At 37.3% G+C, this 7,871-nt stretch overlaps 1 protein-coding gene across 1 annotated transcript in view; it reads right to left on the reverse strand.

The window, feature by feature from the left end:
• PROKR1 (prokineticin receptor 1) overlaps positions 1–7,163 on the reverse strand; it is a 33,570-nt gene extending 26,407 nt beyond the window's left edge. The window contains exon 1 of the mRNA XM_073672190.1: positions 7,008–7,163. The gene's annotated coding sequence lies outside the window, so the exon portion shown is untranslated. The remainder of the gene's footprint in view (positions 1–7,007) is intronic.
• Between the last annotated feature and the right edge of the window lie 708 nt (positions 7,164–7,871).

Genomic DNA, 7,871 nt, shown 5'->3' on the forward strand with positions numbered 1-7,871 from the left:
GGCTCCAATTAATAGTTTTGAGAGGGAAGCCCTATGGAAGGTGATTGCTTCTTCCATCGTTTCCTGACAGAACTGATGGAGTTCGATTTTCTACAGAGCAACACAATAAATAAGATCTTCAGCGAGATGTCTGTATCTAAAATGGTGTTCTGCTTGTTTAAAAGAATTAAACATCATAAGAAAAAGAATAGATGGGAAAGAATAAAAAAATAATATTACAGTATTAAAAAAAATTAAAAAAGAGACAATATTAACAACAATAATTAAAACAGAGCACCCTGCAAGTGTTCAGGACCCAGACCTTTCTTCACCACTTTGAACTGAGCTCTGCATTTCAACTTTAACGCTAAGGCCACATTCACACTGAACTTTCCTCTCACTTCTCATCTAACTCTCTCTTCGACAACAAACAATCTGGCTTCCGCCCCCACCATTCCACCGAATCTGCCCTTGCCAAAATTACTAATGACTTACAGCCAAAGCTAACAGACAATTCTCTGTACTCCTTCTTCTTGACCTGTCCTCTGCCCTCTCTTCCTTTGGCGTCAAAAACCTTGCCCTATCTTGAATCTCCTCATACCTTTCTAACCGCACACTTATCGTCTCCCACTCCCACACTACCTCCTCATCCCGCCCCCTCTCTGTTGGAGTCCCTCAAGGCTCTGTCCTAGGACCCCTACTCTTCTCAATCTATACCCTTGGCCTGGGACAGCTCATAAAATCCCATGGCTTCCAGTACCATCTGTACGCTAATGACACCCAGATCTATCTCTCTTGCCCAGATGTCATCTCTCTGCTGTCCAGAATCCCATTATGTCTATCAGCCACATCCTCCTTTTTCTCCTCTCACTTCCTCAAGCTCAATGTGGACAAAACTGAACTCATCATCTTTCCCCCATCTCGCATATCTTCCCCACCTGATCTTTCCTCATCCTCATCATCTCCCGCCTCGACTACTGCAACATCTTCCTCTGTGGCCTACCTGCTAACACTCTCACACCACTCCAGTCCATCCTTAAATCTGCTGCGCGACTAGTTCATCTCTCGCCTCACTACTCCTCTGCTACCTCCCTTTGCAAATCCCCTCACTGGCTCCCAATTGCACAGTGTATCCAGTTCAAACTATTAACACTTACCTACAAAGCCATCCATAACCTTTCTCCTCCGTACAAATCTGAACTAATCTCCCGATATATTCCCTTACATAATCTCCGGTCCTCCCAAGACCTCCTTCTCTCCACACTTATTCGTTCCTCACCCAATAGCCTCCAAGATTTCTCCCGAATATCCCTCATCCTATGGAATTCTGTGCTCCAACACGTCCAATTAGCCTCCACATTTGTATCCTTCAGACGGAACCTGAAAACCCATCTCTTCAAACAAGCTTGCAGCCTGCCATGACCTTGCCTGCTGCCACCTCAACAACACCGGAGCTACTGCAACCCCTCAACCTACTGTCTCCTTGCCCATCACCCTGTAGAATGTAAGCCAGCAAGGGCAGGGTCCTCTTCCCTCTGTACCAGTCTATAATTGTTAGTTTGTTTACTGTAAGTGATATCTGTATTTTGTATGTAACCCCTTCTTAGGTACAGCACCATGGAGTCAATGGCGCTTTATAAATAAATAATAATAATAAGGCCACGTTCACACGTTCAGTATTTGGTCAATACTACCTCTTCTGCATTTTTTACCCACTCATGAGTTGCAAATACTGAGGTAAAATACTGACCAAATATTGATCATGTGAACATGGCCTTAATAATAGTTTGAATAAACAAAGTTCAATAAGAGTGGTGATTTCAAAAATACTATATCTGAATTATTTTATTACTGTACTTACAGTTAGGTCCATATATATTTGGACAGAGACAACATTTTTCTAATTTTGGTTCTAGACATTACCACAATGAATTTTAAACAAAACAATTCAGATGCAGTTGAAGTTCAGACATTCAGCTTTCATTTGAGGGTATCCACATTAAAATTGGATGAAGGGTTTAGGAGTTTCAGCTCCTTAACATGTGCCACCCTGTTTTTAAAGGGACCAAAAGTAATTGGACAATTGACTCCAAGGCTATTTCATGGACAGGTGTGGGCAATCCCTTTGTTATGTCATTCTCAATTAAGCAGATAACAGGCCTGGAGTTGATTTGAGGTGTGGTGCTTGCATTTGGAAGGTTTTGCTGTGAAGTAAACATGCGGTCAAAGGAGCTCTCCATGCAGGTGAAACAAGCCATCCCAAAGCTGCAAAAACAGAAAAAACCCATCCCAGAAATTGCTACAATATTAGGAGTGGCAAAATCTACAGTTTGGTACATCCTGAGAAAGAAAGAAAGCACTGGTGAACTCATCAATGCAAAAAGACCTAGGCGCCCACGGAAGACAACAGTGGTGGATGATCGCAGAATAATCTCCATGGTAAAGAGAAACTCCTTCTCAACAGCCAACCAAGTGAACAACACTCTCCAGGAGGTAGGCGTATCAATATCCAAATCTACCATAAAGAGAATACTGCATGAAAGTAAATACAGAGGGTTCACTGCACGGTGCAAGCCACTCATAAGCATCAAGAAGAAAAAGGCTAGACTGGACTTTGCTAAAAAACATCTAAAAAAAGCCAGCACAGTTCTGGAAGAACATTCTTTGGACAGATGAAACCAAGATGAACCTCTACCACAATGATGGAAAGAGAAAAGTATGGCGAAGGCGTGGTACAGCTCATCATCCAAAGCATACCACATCATCTTTAAAACACGGCAGAGGCAGTGTGATGGCTTGGGCATGCATGGCTGCCAGTGGCACTGGGTCACTAGTGTTTATTGATGATGTGACACAGGACAGAAGCAGCCAAATGAATTCTGATGTATTCAGAGCCATACTGTGTGCTCAGATCCAGCCAAATGCAGCCAAACTGATTGGTCGTCGTTTCATACTACAGATGGACAATGACCCAAAACATAAAGCCAAAACAACCCAGGAGTTTATTAAAGCAAAGAAGTGGAATATTCTTGAATGGCCAAGTCAATCACCTGATCTCAACCCAATTGAGCATGCATTTCACTTGTTAAAGACTAAACTTCAGACAGAAAGGCCCACAAACAATCAGCAACTGAAAACCACCACAGTGAAGGCCTGGCAGAGCATCAAAAAGGAGGAAACACAGCGTCTGGTGATGTCCATGAGTTCAAGACTTCAGGCAGTCATTGCCAACAAAGGGTTTTCAACCAAGTACTAGAAATGAACATTTTATTCACAATTATTTAATCTGTCCAATTACTCTTGGTCCCTTTAAAAACAGGGTGGCACATGTTAAGGAGCTGAAACTCCTAAACCCTTCATCCAATTTTAATGTGGATACGCTCAAATGAAAGCTGAAAGTCTGAACTTCAACTGCATCTGAATTGTTTTGTTTAAAATTCATTGTGGTAATGTCTAGAACCAAAATTAGAAAAATGTTGTCTCTGTCCAAATATATATGGACCTAACTGTATATATGGTGACCTAAATGGATAGATAGATACATAAGAATACAGCAGCACTCTGAGTAAATGCTAAGATGTATGAAAACACTGAATAGATTAAATTTAGACTGCATTACTTCTATATAGAATATTTTTATAAAATGAAGGTACATAGCTCACAAATTGACCAATTTATAAGAGGCCACCATCCACGACAAGGCGTTCCTTTCTTTGATGGAACCTTAAACCTAATATTTATCAGACATCCCTCTTTTGGGCAAAAAGCCTACAAATTCAAAGGGAAAGTGTGATCCACAACTAATTAAAAACAGCCTTGGCCCGATGGAAGGAGGAGATCAGCCAAATATGGAAGAAGCTCCACCTCTAATAGTAGACTGCAAAGAAAGTACTAGCACCTCTATACAGAATATAGCAAGTGTGAACATGTGCAAACTCCTGTCTGCACGATACAGAAACAAAAGAGTACAGCACTCTGTGTCAGCACTAAAATAGATAGATAGATAGATAGATAGAAAGATAGATATAAAATAGATAGAAGATAGATAGAAGACAGATAGAAGACAGATATAAGACAGATAGAAGATAGATAATAAATAGATATATAGAAAGATAGAAGATAGAAAATAGAAGATAGATGGATAGATAGATAGATAATATCCAAGAACGGCAGCTCAACTCCAACAGGTGAAAAAATTAGATGCTTTTATCTAGCTTGAAAAAGGTTCCAGGAGGAACTGAAACGTTGCTATTGGATATGCAATAATAAAGATATCTCATGTTTTCACCCTTCGGAGGAGTGCTACTGTTCTTGGATATTATCTATTGTGGACCTGGTTGAGGTCTGAATTAGATTTGCACCCTATACTGTAACGGCGATGCTTCTATTTTCTAGATAGATACATAGATAGATAGATATGCATTATCTTAACTATTAATGTAGGGATGACAAAACCTATATCTATGCTAAATGGGTAAAGTAAAGGCAAATATGTTTTACAGATAGATATGACTAAATAAACAGGAAGATAGAAAGATAAATATGAGATATAATGTAGGAACATATGAAATATAATAGTTAGATAGACAGATCGATCTGATAGATAGATAGATTGATTAGTAGATCCTGAATTGGAAATGTTACAGATTCACTGATATGAAATGATAAATCTATAAAGGTTAATAATAGAATTATAGAAATATGAGATATGTAAACACAAGATATGGGACAGATGGACCAAGATAAATAGATTGATAGAGATATGATACAGATTTACACAAATATGAGATACATAGAGAGCCAGCAGATAAATACATGATATATAACACTGATCTCAGACTCATTATAAACCCTGCAGGCACCTAGATGATTTTCTGGTATAATGAAGGATTGTAGTGGCCCCTCAGCTTGTACATACATTGTATATAATTTGTAGATTGTACATTATAATTATAACAAGGCTTCAGATTACATTAAGCAAATGTGAAGAAAAATGTCCCATTTAATCCACTTGGCGACTTAATACAATTTGAGCTCAGCATTCTAGCACTTAGAAAACCTCATAAACCTCTCCCCTCGGGCGATGTGTTATATAAGGACGGTCACAGTGAAACGCTGGTCAGATGTCACAAGCAATACACCGTACTGAACTGTATGGTATAATCCTATTAATATAAAATGTGGTGGTGTCGATTTATTGTATTAAGTAGCAGGTAGTTAAAAGTCTCTACATAATCAAATCCTATTATCGGTATTTCCAGGCAAAACAAAGTAATACTAATTGGCACAAGTATGGGATCTATTATCTAGAGATCTAGATAGAGATTATGTCACCAAGTATTTCCTCCAATACTTTCTCTGGCTGTAAGAAAAATTATAATGATACATAAATAAAACTGGATAGTATACAATAATTAGGACTGTAGTGTATATATGTATTACTTCACTAGTGTGCAACTAATATACATTCACCACAAAGTTCCATGTATTCATTACTACTCAATCTGTATATAGATGAGCAGAGAAAAGTTTGCCTTTTGGCACAATGTACAGTAAGAGTGTGAATATCAGGAGTTTTTCAATTCCGATGTATTACTGTAGGTAGAGCATCTATCTATCTACCGTATCTATCTATGGATTTATCTATTAGCTATCTATTAATCTATGTATCTGTTTATCTATCAATCTATTTTTCTATCTATTTATCTATATATCATCTATCAAGCTATGTATTTATCTATCTCACATATATCTATTTGTTAATCTATCATCTATCCATTAATCTATCTATTTATATATCTATTAATGTATCTATTAATCTATCTATCATCTATCTATCCTTAGATATCAGATCTAGGTTTATCAGACTTTTTCATTTTAGCAAAACTCACAAATTGTTGAAAATGGTTTTAATTAGTAGTCCTATAGGCACGCACTACACTACCTATAATAACATCTAATCTGTCCTTCTCATGTCTATCAATGTATTCAGCTATCAATCTAATACTACTTCACAAAGAAAATTTAGCCCCAATGCCAGCGAGCAGGATGTGCTCTTATCCAAATTCAAAAGTAAAATAAATAGCAGTGCTCTACCAGTGTGGACCCCATGTGGGCAGATTTTTTATCTATCTATCTATCTATCTATCTATCTATCTATCTATCTATCTATCTATCTATCTATCTATCTTCCTATCTATCTATTATCTATCTATCTATCTATCTTCCTATCTATCTATCTATCTATCTATCTTCCTATCTATCTATCTATCTATCTTCCTATCTATCTATCTATCTATCTATCTATCTATCTAATTAAAGCTGCACTGGTATACAGTGATGTGGGAGCTCTCATCTAACAATTATTCAGTTGTCTAGAGAATTATAATGCAAGGGAAAAATGGTCAGCACTCCATCTTTCAGTAAAAAAGTGGACTTGTGTTTATTCAACTATAGTGGAAGAAAAGTTCAGTATTGTGTGTGGAACCCAAACACTGTTAAAACATTATGGGTGACGAAACATAATAAGTCCACTTTTTTTTTCTTAAAGATGGAGTGCTGGCTTTTTTTTCCCTTTGATAATATCTAATATCTATTATCTATCTAGCTAATATCTATTAGATTTAGGTTCCCATCAAAGAAAGGAACCTCTTGTCATGGCTGGTGGGCTGTTATGAATTGGCCCATTTGTGAGCTACTCTAAGTACCTTCAATTTATAAGTATATTCTATATAACAATAATGCAGCCCAAATTTCTGATATTCAATGTTTGCAGACATCTTAACTCTTATAGAGTGCTGCTGTATTCTTTTCTATTTATCTATCTATCTACATTTTTATCTATCCTATCTAAACTAGTACATCCATATACATTGTCCCTAGACTTTTCTATAAATATTCATTAGGAATTATTTCCGGTAGCAGGACACATGGCTATTTTCCATCCATAAAAGACAAAGGTTTGCAAAGCTGAAAATAAAGCGAAGTTAAAGATTTAGAAGGGAATTACACAAACAGTTAAGCCTTACCTGTCTGAAAATAACACTGATAAAAGTTTCTTTGTCATCCATGGGAAACAAATCTGCAAGTAAATAAATAATAGATTTTCCTCTCTTCTTGTTTAGCTCCTTCCCTTGTCAGTGATACAATGTGCGCTTCTAAATTCTGCTTCTGTGTATTGAGAAAACTCCAAGGACCTCCCTATATTAAATCTTATGGGCAGCTTGCTTTAGAACTGGATATACAGTTGCCCCCTGCTGTTCTCTTTGCAGAATGCAGCTTGGAAAAGCTGCAGAGCACTTGGAAGTAAATCTCTGTCACACACAGCTATAAGCATGGCTTAGGAATCAATACACAGTAGGAGAGCTTCTTCTCTATTCTGCCATATTGTATATTCTGCTTTAGGGTAATTTTTAATATTATTAACAGTGGCTATAATTGTCCAGCAAGCTAGATCCAATTCCTAGAGGCTCTTATTAAAATGAAACACTGTGTAACAGAGTAAGTCAAGAAATAAAAAAAATGATACTGAAACATATCCCCATGCTGCATACTGAGCAATAAATGTACATGTCATGCAGCTAATGAAACAATAGCCAGATTGTCTTCCAGGCAGATTTCTTTTATTTCCAAAAGGATAGAACATTTTGCCTGTTGTTTGGGCATTTAATGTCATTATGTATAGAATACTTACTTATTGACCTAGCCATGGTAAACAAAAAGTGGCAACCTGTCTGTGATATAAGAACATGGAAGAATGGAAACGCAGAACCTATTGAGCAACCATGTGCAATTTCCCGAAGACAAGCATTTTATGAATGTAAGGCACCTGTTCTCCCACTGTGTACACGGACAGTCAATTCAATTGTGTTCCTAGTATTTCACGACTCTCA

The sequence above is a fragment of the Phyllobates terribilis genome, unplaced genomic scaffold, assembly GCF_046119375.1.
Source record: "Phyllobates terribilis strain yellow unplaced genomic scaffold, ASM4611937v1 Scaffold_3__8_contigs__length_932513732, whole genome shotgun sequence".
In the NCBI taxonomy this organism is placed as follows: Eukaryota; Metazoa; Chordata; class Amphibia; order Anura; family Dendrobatidae; genus Phyllobates; species Phyllobates terribilis.